The sequence below is a fragment of the Somniosus microcephalus genome, chromosome 1 (genome assembly GCF_052327205.1).
Source record: "Somniosus microcephalus isolate GS21.2 chromosome 1, FLI_Smic_1.0, whole genome shotgun sequence".
In the NCBI taxonomy this organism is placed as follows: domain Eukaryota; kingdom Metazoa; phylum Chordata; class Chondrichthyes; order Squaliformes; family Somniosidae; genus Somniosus; species Somniosus microcephalus.
In genome coordinates this window covers 165,500,521-165,518,817 of record NC_140987.1, presented here as the reverse complement: position 1 = coordinate 165,518,817, position 18,297 = coordinate 165,500,521, and the positions used below count along the sequence as shown (strand labels likewise).

General features: G+C 47.9%; 1 protein-coding gene across 1 annotated transcript in view; it reads left to right on the top strand.

Moving 5' to 3' along the window:
- The window catches only part of kcnn2 (potassium calcium-activated channel subfamily N member 2), a 312,018-nt gene that overhangs the window by 252,781 nt on the left and 40,940 nt on the right, over nucleotides 1–18,297 (top strand). The gene's annotated exons all lie outside the window — the stretch shown is intronic.

Sequence of the window (18,297 nt, the reverse complement as noted above, 5' to 3'; positions counted from 1 at the left end):
TAATGGTGGTGGGGTATCCAAATAAAATAGACCACAATGCATCAGACCTGCACTATTTAATTGGGTTGGGTAACGTGCTGGGTGGGCTTAATAGGCCCCATTAGTGCAAAGTCGATTCCTGGAGCGGGATGGAAGCAGCAACAGGGTCGCGACTGGCCACGCTGACCCATCCAGGTAAAGAAAATTCCGGCCTATGCCTGCTATTGAACTGCAGAAATTGGTGAAGGGAGAGTTTTCATTGGCTACTAATTTTCTGTCAAGCCTGAGAATCATGTAGCTGATTTTAAATTGTTTGTTCCAGTGGGCTCCCTAGAGCCTGTGTACTGCAGATTGGAAAATTTGGAGAAAACCATACAACATTTCATTGTCTTTTATCAGTTGGTTTATAGATTATACTGGCTTAATTGAAGCAACTGTTGTTAATTGTTGGGATGGGTACGAATCTCTCGGGATGTTTTAAATGAGACTGGATTATTAGTGAGTCTTTTTCTGCTGTTCTGATTATAGCTTTATTTGGGTGCAGTGATAATTTAGGCTGTTGTCAGCTGTGCATGGATTCATGCATGCCTGTGAGAGATTGGGAATTGTTATTTACGTTCAGGGTCTGAAATAGGCTGGGTTATGCAACTATAGGGACGATTTTAACCCTGTCCGGTGAGAAAGGTGCAGGCGGAGGTTTAATATCAGGTTTGGGAACTTCCCCCACCATTCCCAGACTGTTTACGGTGGTTGACATTTTAATTGGCATCTTTTGAGCTTTGGGAAAGGCACCTGCCCCAGAAAAGCAGGGCTTGCTTTAAGTGGTGAAGTCGCAGTCTGAGGACGTCATTCGGACATGCCCACGATTTTAACTGTGGTCTGACTAAGTCCTGGACCCACCAGCATTGTGACCAGAAGATGATAATGTAATTTTTTTAATACATTTTTTTAAAGTTCTTTATGGCGCAGGAGTACTCTCCCTGACCCAACAAGGACACCATGGACCTCCCCTACTGAGGTTGGCCCTGATTGTTCCTGACCTCCCGTCCTTCCTAACTCACAATGCTGGGGACCATTTCCACGGGTCCCTGGCAGTGGCCGGCCATCGGCGATTGACTACTCCCACCATTCCTGTTAACTTGAGGCAGGAGTCAGTGTTGGGAGATGCAAAAACTCCCAGGCCTCATGCTCTGGAGAACCGGATGGCTAACCGCTCACTTCGGCCCCAGCAGCCCCGATTCTCACCCTCAGTTAAAATTAACCCTTATAATGCACTTGAAGGCAATGTGAGTCGAGTGATAGTGGCAATACCTGCTAAATGTTCTGTATGCAAAATGTTTTCTTGAATGAAAAGTATCGTATTGCAGCTCTGGATGATGCTGGGTCGTCATTTATTGGGCATACCGTACATAAATGAAATAAAGCAGGGGTGATATTGGCCTGCATTAAGTACCATAACTCATTATTGAGCATAAAATGCCAGTACCTAATGGGTATATATGTACACAACTGATCCATCTACTCCTTTACCATTAAAGAAATTGATTATAACAACAAGTTTAATCTCTGTGCACTGATTGAAAAATACAATCTACAATAGAAACAAAAGCACCATGACAGCAAGATTTAGGTGATATATCTTGATCTATCCCCAGCTCCTGGAAGTGTTAAAAGGTCCTTTTTTATTGGTGTGAGTGGGCTGTTTGTACTGCCAGTCTCACACAGTCAACAGCTACCTGTCGTATTCACTAAATGTGGCTACTGAGAAGACTCCAACAAGAGGGAAGGGTAAGGGAACCAAAGCAAGGGCTCCTTGGATGACGAGGGAGATAGAGAAGATGATGAAACAAAAAAAGAGGCTGTTTGATGCATGTCAGGTGAATTCTTCAAGGGAGAACCAGATCCAATACAATAACTTGAGGGGGGAAGTGAAGGTGAAAATAAGATTGATAAGATTGGCAAAGAGAGAACATGAGAGTAGAATGGCGGTTTACATAAAAGGGAACCCAAAAATCTTCTACCGGCGTGTAAACAATAAGTGGGTAGTAAGAGGTGGGGTGGGGCCTATTAGGGACAAAGAAGGTGATATATGCTTAGAGGCGCAGAGCAAGGCTAGAATACTCAATGAGTACTTTGTATCGGTGTTTACTGAGGAGGTGGATGCTGACAAAATATCAGCGGAAGTGGAAAAGGTAGAAGCAATGGAAGGGGTGAAAATTGATAGACAGGATGTACTAGAAAGGCTGGGTATGCTTAGAGTGGATAAGTCGCCTGGTCCAGCTGGCTTGCATCCCAAGTTGCTAAGGGATTTGGGGGAGGAGATAGCAGAAGGGTTTGCCATAATTTTCCAATCTTCCCTAGATGCGGGGGAGGTGCCTGAGGATTGGAAAGTGGCAAATATGGCACCATTGTTCAAGAAAGGGTGTAAGGACAATCCTAGTAATTACAGGCCGGTCAGTTTAACATCAGCGGTGGGTAAAGTTTTAGAAACAATAATCAAGGAAAAAATTGGGCACTTGGAGAGGTTTAAGCTAATTAAGGAGAGCCAACACTGATTTGTAAAAAGCAGATCGTGTTTGACTAATCTAATTGAATTTTTTGATGAACAGGGGGGATTGATGAAGGGAATGCAATGGATGTTGTCTACATGGATTTTAGGAAGGCATTTGATAATGTACCACATAGAAGGCTGGTTAACAACATTGAGGCTCATGGAATAGGTGGGTCAGTGACAGCTTGTATAAGGAATTGGCTTAAGGACAGAAAACAGCGAGTTGTGGTAAATGGCTGTTTTTCAGACTGGAGGATGGTAGACAGTGGTGTTCCCCAAGGGTCAGTGCTGGGGCCACTGCTATTTGTGATATATAAATGACCTGGATATTGGAATACAGAGTAGAATTTCTAAATTTGCCGATGACACCAAACTTGGGGGTGTGGCAAACAGCCAGGATGATACCAATCGACTGCAGCAGGACATAGAAAGGCTAGCAGAATGGGCAGACAAGTGGCAGATAGAATTTAATACAGAGAAGTGTGAGGTGATGCATTTTGGGAGAAGGAACAGGGAGAGGCAAAATTCAATTAATGGCACAGTTTTAAAGAGTGTGCAGGGACAGAGGGACCTGGAGTTAATGTGCATAGGTCCCTGAAGCATATGGGATCTTTGGCTTCATAAATAGAGGTATTAAGTACAAAAGTAGAGAAGTTATGCTGAACCTTTATAAAATGCTGGTTAGGCCACAACTGGAGTATTGCATCCAGTTCTGGTCACCACACTTTATCTACAAGGACAGGTTGGAGAAGCTGTATTTATTTTCATTAGAGCAAAGGAGGTTGAGGGGTGATTTGATAGAGGTGTACAAGATTATGACGGGTTTGGATAGACTAGACGGGGAAATGCTGTTCCCTCTAGTTTATGGTACAAGGACTAGGGGACACAGATTTAAGGTTTTGGGCAAGAGATACAGGGGGAATGTGAGAAAAAACTTTTTTACGCAGCGAGTGGTAGGGACCTGGAACTCGCTACCAACGGAAGTGCTGGAAGCAGAGACAATCATTGTTTTCAAGGGAAGACTGGATAGGCATTTGAGTGAAATAAACTTTGCAGGGCTACGGGGATAGAGCGGGGGAATGGGACTGACTGGATTGCTCTACAGAGAGCCAGCGCGGACTCGATGGGCCTTATGGCCTCCTTCTGTGCCATTATGACTCTCTGGGCTCGATTTTGCCAGGCCCGTGGAGGCGGGTTTGGAGCCATGTGAGGTGTTAAAATCACAAAAAATGGCGAGCGGATCCGATCCCGCCTCCAGCCCACCTCCGAGCAATTTTCCCAAAATCGGGGTTTCAGACCCCGTTTCCATCCCGCCTCCAAGAGGTGGGATAGGCCCTTAAGGCCCTTAACAACCAGTTAAGGGCCTCTATAATACCATTTTGAGAGGCCTTTGTGAGTTTAACACATTTCCCCCGTGCTGCACGTCTCCTCTGGAACACGCCAGTTAATCCTGGCGGCCTCACAAGTGGATGGCTTACTAACAGCTGCAGCTCCACCATTAAAAAGGAGTTTTCACCAATGATCATTTGCAGGTGGCAGAACTTTGTTGTCTCAGGTCTGGGGGAACTTTTAGCAGGCATACTCATTGTTGTGGAAGTTGGAACCTGACACCCATCTCCAGTGTGACCTCCTGGGAAACCCCTCTCCCCACCTTGACTGAGCGCTTCCTCAACTGAGGCATATACCAGAAGCATGGGAACCATTTATTTCCTTTCCTTCTGGACATCAGATTCGGATGAAGACCAGCCGCGGCAGCAGCAGAACCATGAACAACAGCAGGAGCAACAACAGGAGCGCCAAGTTGCTGCTCACCCACCTGAAGCTGCACAGGCCAGAAGGCGCCAGCGCATGGAAACACGTCGCCGCAGGAGATACCCCCAAAACAGGGTCTACAGACAGAGGATGAGCTACCTCAACATGACTGAGCAGCAGTGCCAAAGGAGGCTCAGACTTTCGTGAGAGGTAGTGGGTGACATGTGCACAATGGTGCAGCAAGACTTGGAGCCCAGAGGAGCGGGTGGACACCCCTTACCAGTGGCTGTCAAAGTTACCACCGCACTCAACTTTTTTGCATCAGGCTCATTCCAAGGATCAGCAGCAGACATCAGCGGCATCTCCTAGCCAGCTGCATGCACTTGCATCACGCAGGTAACCGATGCCCTCTTTGCCATCGCGCACAATTACATCAGCTTCTCCAAGTATCGAGCAAGTGTAACCGCGCGTGCGGTTGCATTTGCTAATCTGGCAGGCTTTCCAAGGGTGCAGGGCATCATTGACTGCACACATGCGGCCCTTAAGGCACCGCATCACAATCCAGGTATTTTTGTCAACCGCAAGGGCGTCCACTCCCTCAACATGCAGCTAATGTGTGACCACAAGAGGGAAATTTTGCATGTTTGCGCCAAGTACCCTGGCAGTTGCCATGACTTCTTCATCCTGCGGCAGTCTAGTGTGCCCCCGCTCTTCAGTCCGCCAGACCAACATTACGGATGGCTACTTGGAGATAAGGGCTATCCCTGAGGTCATGGCTAATGACGCCGTTGAGGAGCCCATCCAATGAAGCTGAGGAGCGCTACAACTCCAGCCACATTTCCACCAGATCCATAATCGAGCAAACCATCAGCTTGCTGAAGATGTGATTCAGATGCCTTGATAGATCAGGTGGAGCCCTGCAGTACTCAGCAGTCAGGGTCTCCAGAATCATCGTGGTCTGCTGTGCACTTCACAACATGGCACAACATCGTGGTTTGCAGCTGCCTGAGGTACAGGTGGTTCATCGCATAGCCTCCTCAGATGAGGAGGAGGAGAGCAACAACGAACAGCTTGTGGAGGCTTATCAACCAGCGCCAGCAGCATGCAAGCACATTGCTGCCCAGGATGCAAGGGACGCACTCATGTTGGCCAGATTTGCTTAGCCTGCCCAATCAAAAACTTTAGCCTCGCATCTTCTTACCAGAGCATCGACAATGGCCAAGAACCTGTGGATTCCTATCACTCTGACCACTATACTGACAGTTGCAAGTCACCCTAAGCCTTCAATGTGGAAGTCCCATTTGCAAAATGACACAGGCCACAACTTCAACAGTTTGCCATCAAGTTTTTTTATCACAAAGTCACAGATGGCTTTTCAAAAATAAACACAACAGAACACCCAAGTGACTACCCTTGTGACTACTTGTGCTTTATCTTCCTCTTATGCGTGCTCCTATGTGGTGCTTCCTCTGTGGCTTCAGCAGATGTGGAGGTCCCTTGCTCACATTCTTGCTGTTCCTGCCTCGACACCTTTGGTGGGCGTCCTCTGGGGTTGCGAGACCGTGAGGGCTCGGCAACAGTCTGCTGCTCCTGCGGCTGTGCAGGGGCTGAGACGCCGATCTCAGTTGGGTGGAGACTCTGAGGGGGCTCTGACTGAGGGATCTGCAGTGGCATGGTCGTGTGAGCACTTGGAGAGGAGCCCCCACTTCCTTGTTCTTTGCCACCAACATCCCTCTCATGGGTCAGCCCCACTTCAGAGCTAGCAAGTGACTTGACATTTCCTTGCTGCACTTCAGGGTGGCCATGAGGACCCGTTTCTGTACTGGAAGTCCTACTCCAGAGGACTTCCATGAAGGTCTGCTTTCTCTGCTCAATAGCTGACCATCGCTCCTCAAGAGATGTCAGTCTATTCTGAACAATGACCATGTTTTCACGACCCTGGCGACTAAGCTCCTCCATGGCTCTAGCCATCCTCTCCTCTACCGTAGCCATCCTCTCCTCTACGGTAGCCAGCCTTACCACTGAGGTAGCCATCCTTTCCATAGAGGTTGCCATCCTTTCCGTGGTGATGTGCTCATGCGCCAACGCCTCCACAAATGCCCTGCTCATGTTAGCAATGCACTCCTCCATTTGCTCCACACTCACAGCGACCCTAGAGACAAAACCTGCCAGAGACTCCCGCCCCTGTTCCAGGAGTTCCAGCACTGCTCTCCTTCTAGATGGACCCAGAGGTACAGGGTTGACATGCAGTGGAGCTGAGCTGGGAGAGTCCTGTGCCCTCCAACCAGGACTCTCCACTGCTGTCCCTGTCTCCACCATCTGCTTATGCTCACTTGTGAGCTGTGATTCACCAGCTGACAACTCTACTCTATGTCCCGAAGGTCCCACCGAGGTGTGAGTGTCTGCGTTGGTGCTGGGTGCGCTGAATTCTGCTGACACTGCACCCTCAGAGGTTGCAGCTTCTTCTGAGGAGTCGGGGGGCTCAGGCTGTTCCTCCTGGACAGTGGGGAGGGGGGCTGTCGATGGTCCTGTGGGGGAGTAAAGGAAAGAGTTAGACATGTGAGATAAACGTTGCATGCACATTGACTTGTGCAGATGATCAGAAGTCAATCTGTTAGAGCATCAGAATCAATATCAGTCACTCATGCAATGTCAGCGAGAGAGATGAAAAACTATTCTGTCACCAGCTTGCTGTGATGCACCCGTCTGTTCATCCCCACTTGCGCATCCTCCTCCTCTCCCACGATCTCCAGGGCCACCTCCTCTGCAGTGGTGAGCTGGGCTATTGAGGGTGGCCCTCCTCCTCTCCTCACCCTCTCCCTCTCCCTCTTATTGTGGGCTCTCTTTTCCTGCAATGAGGGAGACAAGTGGAGTTTGAGTGAGAATGAAGGAGTGAGTGTAGAGAATCCATAGCATAGATGCTTAGAAGGACACAAAGATGGAGTGAGGTGCCAAGACCAAGGGCCCTCCCTGTGTGTTGTAAGTTGTCATTGCATCGCAGTGTTAGGGAGTGTGAGGGCTGCATAGTCGAATAGTTAGTGAATGTGAACATACAGAGAGAGGGAATGGTTAAGGGTACAGGGATGTAAGTGTCAAGTGGGATGTGGAGGAAGAAGTTGACAAAGCAGAGCGCTGGTGATGAGAGGCGATGGGGATCAGATTGAGGGTCATGGGGATGGAATACTCACTTTTCCTGTGTGGAGAAGGTCATGAAACCTCTTTCTGCACTGCAGCCAGGTTCTGCTGCACATTGAAATGGCATTCACCTCCTGTGCCACTTGCAGCCACACAGCTTTGGTCTGTTGGGGAGGTTTTTTCCTCCCTGAAGAAGGAGACAGCTCTTCCTTATTTGCTATTGCTCCCTCCACCAGAGCTTGGAGGGAGTTCTCATCGAATCGGGATGCGCACTTTGATCTGGTGCCTGACATGGTTTTTGCACAAATCCCTCAGAAGTATTATGCTCAAGTTGTAAGGCAGAAAAAGAACCAAGGCTGCTTGCAGGCCTTAAATGCAGCTGCATAGATGATGTTGTGGCGGTACCACTGGTTGTCCCTTACATTGAGACACATAATTCCCTTTAACTTACCTTACTGTATGTTTAACTTACCTTTTGGGGCCGTTGCCCTTTTAACTTACCTGTTGGGGCCATTGCCCCTTTAAGACGCGCCCTAGCGCGCTGACGTCACGTCACGTACGACGTAATGTGCGTGCGCCGGCACAGCCCGGCCTAGCGTCTTCGGCCTCACTGGCCAGCCGACAGGAGCGACGCAATCTTCCGCTCCTGCAGCAAGCACCGGCACAGCCCGGCCTAGCGTCTTTGGCCTCAACGGCCAGCCGACGGGAGCGACGTGATCTTCCGCTCCCGCGGCAAGCACCGGCACAGCCCGGCCTCCCGACTTCGGCCTCAACGGCCAGCGACGCAACGACACGCATCACGTGACGCCCTAAGCGCGGGAAACGCGAGCAATGTGATGACGTCACAACATAAACGCGATGACGTCATCACGCTCCCCACAGGACTGCGAACTCAGTCCTTGTGGCGTCCCCGCTGGGACAAGACCTACACCACAGTGCTCCTACAGTCAGCCATCTTACCTGCTATCTTACCTGATGTAATTAGCCTGTTCCTGTAAATAAACAACTTATTTATAGTTCGTCGAAGTCAAACTCTCTTATTTAGTGGCGATCTACACGAACCGCTACATTGGTGACCCCACGACGTGAGTACGGGAGCTCATCAATTCCAATGCTACAATTGGTGAACCCGTATCCGTGAACGATTTTCACGGTAGCAACGCGCGCCTGAACCTCGTCTTCACTCAAGACGACCAAAGCACAACCGACGAACAACCACGGAACAGCAACCGCCTAACACCGATTCCACCAAAAGCGACCCCGTCTTTGCATACGTATTCGCAATGGAAGCGCAGCTTGGAGGTGAGCCCGTTTTTCACGAACGATGTCACAGAGGTAGAGCACGACCAACGGCAACCGTCATCCACCAGCGCTACAATTGGTGGGTTTGTGAACGTCTTTCACAAACGAAGCACGCTATGGAAGCATCAGCCGTTCTGCTGTCGCTACCGCAATCAGGGAGCCACGGTCTCCCTCATGCTTTATGCAGGTAGAAGCCCTGTTCGCCGAGAACATCGATGCGGCACAGACCACGCACGTGCTCACGGTCTCCGTATTCGACTCTTCTACCGCCACACGGATCGTCCGCCTCTACATCCAAAGCAACAGCAAGTATACATCTCTCCAAGCGCGGGGTACAGCATGTTCGGACCCACAAGATCGGAGCGCGCCCCGCGTGGATACCACGAGGACTCACCCCCGCAAAACACGAGGACGCACTCGTCGCGCATGAGGACCCATCCCTCGCGAACCACGAGAACCCATCCCTCGTGAACACCGACAACTCTTTCCCCGCCGACGACGCACCAGCCCTTCAGCCTGCTGGTTGTGTTACCTACTACACGATTCGGCGTGAACAAAAAGCGTGCCGCCCTCCCGGCTGTTTTCTCCTAAATCTACAACAGTTACAAGTGTTGCCGCCCTCCAGGCAGAGTTAACCCCTCCTGAAAGCAACAACAACCTGGACCGTTGCCGCCCTTTCTCCAGTTTTCCCTTTAACAAACGCAAACGTCGACTGAAGCTGCACACATCGAGGACGGGTCCAACGGGCATCCTGCGGCCGCGATCAGCCACGTGAAAGTTGCTAGCCTCACCGATCACTGATCAACGCAGCAACTCTTCACCCTCCGTTGTGTTCACGTCGTAGCACTATGGCACGCACCGTTCCGTGCGTTCCAGCCTCCCGAAGGTTTCGCTCACCAGCCAACGGAGACATCGCCCGCATCCGCCCAACCTGCTCGTCACTCTGACAAGGCCTGCTGTTTCGCACGTCTCCACGGTCCTTCGCCTGACGGATACGTTTTATTCGCCACGACGTGCGTAAGGATCCGCTCACGAGCAGCATCTTCATACCTCGCCTACCAAGTCGAGACAGCACGACCGCCATGACCACCAGCTCGTCAGACCATCTCATCCTTGGACTTTCGTTAAAGCGAATTCTGGGGGGGCCTATGTGGCGGTACCACTGGTTGTCCCTTACATTGAGACACATAATTCCCTTTAACTTACCTTACTGTATGTTTAACTTACCTTTTGGGGTCGTTGCCCTTTTAACTTACCTGTTGGGGCCATTGCCCCTTTAAGACGCGCCCTAGCGCACTGACGTCACGTCACGTACAATGTAATGTGCGTGCGCCGGCACAGCCCGGCCTAGCGTCTTCAGCCTCAACGGCCAGCCGACAGGAGCGACACAATCTTCCGCTCCTGCAGCAAGCACCGGCACAGCCCGGCCTAGCGTCTTCGGCCTCAACAGCCAGCTGACGGGAGCGACGCAATCTTCCGCTCCCGCGGCAAGCACCGGCACAGCCCGGCCTCCCGACTTCAGCCTCAACGGCCAGCGACGCAACGACGCGCATCACGTGACGCCCTAAGCGCGGGAAACGCGAGCAACGTAATGACGTCACAACACAAATGCGATGACGTCATCACGCTCCCCACAGGACTGCGAACTCAGTCCTCGTGGAGTCCCCGCTGGGACAAGACTTACACCACGGTGCTCCTACAGTCAGCCATCTTACCTGCTATCTTACCTGATGTAATTAGCCTGTTCCTGTAAATAAACAACTTATTTATAGTTCGTCGAAGTCAAACTCTCTTATTTAGTGGCGATCTACACGAACCGCTACAATGTCATCAGAGGTGAGTTTCAGCATCAAAAGACTCATTGGGCCAGGGGGTCCCACACACTGGAAATCAAGTGCCCAATTAGGGCAAAATCACTCATTTGTCCCGCCTCACATCGAAGGCGGAGTCCGGACACGACGACCACCTGACACGCCCCCAGCCCGCCCCCAATGACAAAATTCAGCCCTCTGACTCTATGACTCACATTTACTGGATCTTCCTGATAGCTGAATTTAGCACGTCTGACCAGCTAACATTAGGGTTGCCGCAGTAGCACAAACACTCCACTCACTCCAGTATAAAAACAGTTTTAGGTGAAAGGATCTAAACTATTATGGCTGAGAGGGAGGAGTAAACAAAACAGACCAAAAACAATGGAAATTAATGACATCAATAACAACAACAATAGCGGAACGATCAAATAATAGTGTTTTGAGTGATAGGCCAAAATGTTGTTGTACATGTGCACAAAATTTTGGGTTAAAGTTCTGGAGTTAGCAGAAGATGGTTTTGAATGAATAAGGCCCTTCAGTGGAATTGATCTCCCCTTTCTAGAATACCAACTCAATCATCTTCCAATTACAGAATCTGAGCCGTAATTTTCCAACTTTGTGCTCTTAGCATAGAGCCTCTTCTGTTGACAGGGCATTTTGGAAAATATACGACACACTGCACGTGTTTTTTCAACTATTTAAAATAACGAGGAGAAAATTGTGCAGTGTAGCAGAATTTCTGATGTACACTCTTGGTGGGTGAGGCTCTCTTCCAGGAATGCAAAGTCAGAAAAATAGTTTTTTTTTCTTAAATGAGTCTAGCATCTTACCCTCTATGTAGAAAATACTTCCTGACATTGGTCCTAAATTTGCTCTTCAACAACAACAACAATTTGCATTTATTTAGTGCCTTTAATGCCTTCACAGGAGTGTTATCAAACAAACTTTGACACCGAGCCACATGAGGAGATATTAGGACAGTTGCTTGGTCAAAGAGGTGAGTTTTAAGGAGCTTCACAAAGGAGGAGAGAGAGATAAAGGTCAGAATTTTACAGGGGTCAGCAGGTGGGATCGGTGGTGGGTCGGGTGGGAAAGTATTTTTTTTGACAGCAGGTCGGGAACCCGCTGCCACGTGCCTTTCCCAATGTCAGGTCTGTCAGCGCTGAGCAGACTCGACAGACAGCGGTGGGGAACCCAATTAATCTCAGTAGCATCTAGTTGACAGATGCTTAACAGGCTTTTTAAACTTACCTTTTCACTTTAGCTAACTAAAGTGAACAGGCAAATTGGGTTAAGGGATAGGTCAATAGAGTTGCAGTGGCAGACATTTAAGGGGATATTTCAGAATACACAGAATATATACATTCCAACGAGAAAGAAAAATTCCAAGGGGAAGACCCACCATCCGTGGTTAACTAAAAAAGTTAAAGATAGTATCAAACTTAAAGAAAAAGCATATAATTGCACAAAGATGGGTGGCAGGTCAGAAGATTGGATAGAATATAAAAAACAGCAAAGAATAACTAAAAGATTAATAGGGAGAGAAAAATTAGAGTACGAGAGAAAGCTAGATAGAAATATAAATTCAATTCAATTCAATTCAATTTTATTTGTCATATATGCAGCGGACGTGTGTACTGCACAATGAAATGCTGATTTTTACGAGTCCTCCCAACATTGGAATAAATATGGCATAACAATGATAAAATACTAATAGAAATACTAATAGAAATACTAATAGAAAGACAGTAATAATAAATAAAACAACAGTAATAAGTAAGATAGTAAGAGTTTCTATAGATTTTTTAAAAAGAAAAGAGTTAACAAAGTGAGCGTTGGTCCTATAGAAAGTGAGTCTGGGGAATTAATAATGGAAAATAAGTAGATTGCAGTTGAATTGAATAGATATTTTGCATCGGTTTTCACTAGAGGATACAAGTAACATCCCAGAAATAGCTGTAAATCAGGAAATGGAAGGGAGGGAGGAACTCAAGAAAATTACAATCAACAGGGAAGTGGTACTGAGCAAATTGTTGGAGCTGCGGGCTGACAAGTCCCCGGGTCCTGATGGACTTCATCCTAGGGTCTTAAAAGAAGTGGCTAGTGAGATAGTTGATGCGTTGGTTTTAATTTTCCAAAATTCCCTAGATTCGGGGAAGATTCCATTCGATTGGAAAATATCGATTGTAACTCCTTTATTCAAAAAGGGAGGGAGACAGAAAGCAGGAAACTACAGGCCAGGTAGCTTAACATCTGTCATAGGGAAAATGTTAGAAGCTATTATTAAAGGCATTATAGCAGGGCACTTAGAAAAGGTCAAGGTAATCAGGCAGAGTCAGCATGGTTTTGTGAAAGGGAAATCATGTTTAACCAATTTATTTGGGGTTCTTTGAGGAAGTAACATATGCTGTAGGTAAAGGGGAACCGGTGGATGTACTGTACTTAGATTTCCAGAAGGCATTTGATAAGGTGCCACATCAAAGGTTATTGTGGAAAATAAAAGCCCATGGTATAGGGGGTAACATATTGGCATGGATAGAAGATTGGCTAGCTAACAGGAAACAGAGAGTAGGCATAAATGGGTCATTTTCTGGTTGGCAAGATGTAACAAGTGGTGTGCCACAGGGATCAGTGCTGGGGCCTCAACTTTTTACAATTTACATAAATGACTTGGATGAAGGGACCGAAGGTATGGTTGCTAAATTTGCTGATGATACAAAGATAGGTAGGAAAGTAAATTGTGAAGAGGACATAAGGAGGCTACAAAGGGATATAGATAGGTTAAGTGAGTGGGCAAAGATCTGGCAAATGGAGTGGGAAAATGTGAAATTGTCCATTTTGGCAGAAAGAATAAAAAAGAAGCATATTAACTAAATGGTGAGAGATTGCAGAGCTCTGAGATGCAGAGGGATCTGGGTGTCCTAGTGCCTGAATCGCAAAAGGTTAGTATGCAGATACAGCAAGTAATTAGGAAAACTAATAGAATGTTATCATTTATTGCAAGGGGAATTGAATACAAAAGTAGGGAGGCTATGCTTCAGTTATACAGGGCATTGGTGAGACCACATCTGGAATACTGTGTACAGTATTGGTTTCTTTATTTAAGGAAGGATGTAAATGCATTGGAAGCAGTTCAGAGAAGGTTTACTAGACTGCCTGGCCTGCTGAGTGTTTCCAGCATTTTCTGTTGTTATTTCAGATTTCCAGCATCCGCAGTATTTTGCTATTATACTAGACTAATACCTGGAATGGGCAGGTTGTCTTATGAGGGAAGGTTAGACAGGCTAGGCTTGTATCCGCTGGAGTTTAGAAGAGTAAGAGATGACTTGATTGAAATATATAAGATCCTGAAGGGTCTTGACAGGGTGGATATGGAGAGGATGTTCCTTCTTGTGGGAGAATCTAATACTAGGGGTCACGGTTTAAAAATAAGGGGTCGCCCATTTAAGACAGAGATGAGGAGAAATTTTTTCTCACAAAGGGTCGTGAGTCTTTGGAACTCTCTTCCTCAGAGGACGGTGGAAGCAGAGTTTTTGAATATTTTTAAGGCAGAGGTAGATAGATTCTTAATAAGCGGGGGGTGCAAGGTTATCGGGGGTAGGCGGGAATGTGGAGTAATCAGATCAGCCATGATCTTATTGAATGGCGGAGCAGGCTCGAGGGGCTGAGTGGCCTACTCCTGCTCCTAATTCGTATGTTCGTATGTTTTAATTTCATGGCCACGGGAACCACGCTGTTTGGAGAGCGCGGCTGTCAACCTGAGGCAGGAGTTCAGTGGCTATTGCTCCAGCTGATTACTTGACAGCTTCAAATGTACAATGAAAGCTCACACCTGACAGATCTTCAATTTCCTCAGCCACAAGCTGTTTCTCAGTTCATTTCTAGCACAGATTCTGCAGGCTTTCCACTTTCCACTCTCCATCCAGTATCACCTCATTGGAAGAACTATCTCAGCATTGACAGAATGCTTCTGTCATCTCTACTTCACCTACCACCTATTCCATCAACATGGGTGCCCTTTATACTCTCTCACCTTGGACTTCAAAATCCCACCACAATCAGCCCCAACACCAGCAGCACCAGGCACACCAGCAGCACCAACAACAACACCAACCTTCTCCACAATCACCTAATGCTACACAGGACAGAGGGCATCAGCACCCGACCACATTGCTGCCCGGGAGGCCAGGGATGGCCTCAGCATGGCCAGATTTACTTCACTTAATGCTGTACACCCTGTCATAGAGTCATAGGGCAGGATTTTCATTGGGCCGTGGAGACGGGATTGGAGGCGTGTGGGGGATTTAAATCTCAAAATCGGGGGGCATGAACCCATCCCGCCCCCCAACCCGCCTCATGCCAGTTTCAAAGGAGGCGAATACCCGACCTGTGCTGGGAGCCGCCTCCCCAAGGCGGGAAGGGGATTAGTGCCAACTAACTGCCTGTTAACAGGTAGTTAACAGGCAGTTTTTAGCCTAATCCCTATTTTTATCCTTGAAGTGTGGGATTCCCGATGGCTCCAAACCACGCCAAGTTAGCGAGGCGGGCTGAAGGACTTGGAGGGTTCGAGATGTCCGGTGTTCAGGTGAGTGATGGGTGCATGAGTGAAGAGGTAAGTGTGTTTGGTGTGTGTAAAGTGTTTAAAGAAGTTTTACTTACCTTTACAGCCTTCCTTCCTTCAGGTCTTGGGAGTCCCTCATCTCACCGGCACAGAAAGCAGAATGGCCGCGAGCTGTCAAAAGTTGCAGCATTCACCTTTCTATTCTGGAGAGATCTCTAAATCAGCCTGAGAGGAAGGAATTAACTTAGTGTACAGATTGTCAGTGTTTGACAGCTTCAAAGAGCTGTCAAATGCTGATATTTCATCTGTCAAAAGCTCTTGACGGATGAAATGTCAATCTGTGACGTCACTTGCTGCCGGGTGGCCCTTAATTGGCCTGCTGAGCCCGCTGGGTGGGCTCAACAAAGTCAATCAAGTGAAAATCGCGTGGGTTGGCCACAACTCGATGGAGGCGGGACTACAACCCTGAAAGTTGTAGTCCCGCCTCCTACATGCCTCCAGTATTAAAATCCAGCCCATAGTCTTAATTACTTAAATTTTCTTGAATGATAATTAGATGAGAGATACTTATTAGTCATTTAAGATCTCTGCGCTCCTCCAACTCTGGCCTCTTGCATATCCCCGATTTTCATCGCTCCACCATTGGCGGCTGGGCTTTCAGTTGTAGTCCCGCCTCCTACACACCTCCAGAATCAAAATCCAGCCCTCAGAGTTATACAGCACAGAAAGAGGCCCTTCGGCCAATTGAGCCCGAGCCGGCCATCAAGCCCTGTCTATTCTAATCCCATTTTCCAGCACTTGGTCCGTAGCCTTGTATGCTATGGCATTTCAAGTGCTCATCTAAATGCTTCTTGAATTTTGTGAGGGTTCTTGCCTCTACCACCCTTTCATGCAGTGAGTTCCAGATTCCAACCACCCTCTGGGTGAAAAAGTTTTCCTCAAATCCCCTCTAAACCTCCTGCCCCTTACCTTGAAACTATGCCCCCTGGTTATTGACCCCTCTATTAAGGGGAAAAGTTCCTTTCTATCTACCCTATCTATGCCCCTCATAATTTTGTACACCTCAATCAGGTCCCCCCTCAGCCTTCTCTGCTCTAAGGAAAACAACCCCAGCCTGTCCAGTCTCTCTTCATAGCTGAAGCGCTCCAGCCCAGGTAACATCTTGGTGAATCTCCTCTGCACCCTCTCCAATGCAATCACATCCTTCCTATAGTGTGGTGACCAGAACTGCACACAGTATTCCAGCTGTGGCCTAACTAGCATTTTGTACAGCTCCATTATAACCTCCCTGCTCTTATATATTCTATGCCTCAGCTAAAGAAGGCAAGTATCCCATATGCCTTTTAAACCACCTTATCTACCTGTCCTGCTGCCTTCAGGGATCTATGTACATGCACACCAAGGTCCCTCTGATCCTCTGTCCTTCCTAGGGTCCTACCATTCATTGTGTATTCCCTTGCCTTGTTAGTCCTCCCAAAATGCATCACCTCACACTTTTCAGGGTTAAATTCCATTTGCCACTGTTCTGCCCATCTGCCCAACCCGTCTATATCGTCCTGTAGCCGGAGGCTTCCCTCCTCGCTATTTACCACACCATCAAATTTAGTGTCATCTGCGAACTTACTGATCATACCTCCTACATTCATATCTAAATCATTAATGTACACTACAAACAGCAAGGGACCCAGCACCGATTCCTGCGGTACACCACTGGACACAGGCTTCCAGTCACAAAAACAACCTTCGACCATCATCCCCTGCCTCCTGCCACTAAGCCAATTTTGGATCCAATGTGCCAAATTGCCCTGGATCCCATGAGCTCTTACCTTCTTGACCAGTATCCCATGCGGGATTTTTTCTGGCTGCCACATGATGTGTCAGGTTGGCACAACCCCAGACCAACACCATAAAGCATCCCTACAATGCCCAAGCCATTCCTTTCACACTCATCACTATTGTGGGGGGGTATCGTTATGTCTCACCATTCACTGCAACTCACTAAGCCACTTCAAAAGGTGCACACAAATCTGTCCAAGAACGCAAAGTGTTGAAAATAAAGGTTTCAATGTTTGACACCACATTAACAGAAACTTTACATGAACATTGCATAAAACACCCAAGTGCCTATCATTGTATGTTGTTAGTTGGTATTGCACTAGGATGAGGGTGAGTGTGAGGGTGGCTAGTGAGATGGGGATGTGATAATATAGATAGAGAGAGATGGGTGATGTGATAATATAGATAGAGAGAGATGGGTGGACATGCAAGGTAAGTTGGTGTGATTAAGGATGTGCAGGAGTAGTGTAGGGAAGACAGAGTGTTGGGGATGTGATGAGAAGCCCAGGAGGATGAAAGTGAGTGTGGCTTTGTACTAACATTTCGTGATCTACTGAGATCGTTGAAAGGTTTGTGCCACTGCAGCCTGGTCCTCCTGACGACATCCCTGCTTGTGCCCTCCTGTGCAATGTGCAACCAGGCTGTGTAGCTCTCCTGGAGAGGTTTCTTCCGCCCATTGGAAGGGAAGAGAACCTCCCTGCATGCTGTGACTCCCTCCATAAGCATATGGAGGGAGTCATGGGAGAGCCTGGGTGCAGCCGTGCACCCCTGTGCAGTGCTTGTCCGTGTTTGCAGCACCTCAATGCTGTAGAACACTGACAGCACAAATGTCAAAATAAAGTTGGCCATGGTCCCTTTAAGGAAATCGGCTGATGACGCCTCATGAAATGACCTCACCAGACCCGCTTCCTCTTGTTGACTGGGAAACATGCTGGGCGGGCTTAACAAGCCCCATCAAGGGAAATTCATTTCACAGAGAGGGATGGAGCCAGCATCGGGGTCGGGACCTGCCACCGACATCGCTCGCCACAGACCCGCCGAGATAAGTAAAACCACGGCCAACCCGAGGAGGGAAGCAGTTTTGAAGAAGGTGGGGGGCCAGTGATGGATAAAGGAAACAGGTTGATGATGTTGGGAAACATGTAGGTGAGGAGATAAGTTGGGTGGTTAGGAGCTGCGATGGGAGGGGATCGATCAATGTGTTTTGTTTTTTGTATTGTCTGTATTTCAGAATGTGAGAAAGCTGGCATAGTTACAGTTAGTGCTCAGTGAGAGTGAGCATGTAGCTGTTTTTTAAGCTATTTTTGGCTCATGCTCAATTACTGGCTCACTTACATCAGTTTCTTGTTGACATATATGAAATCATC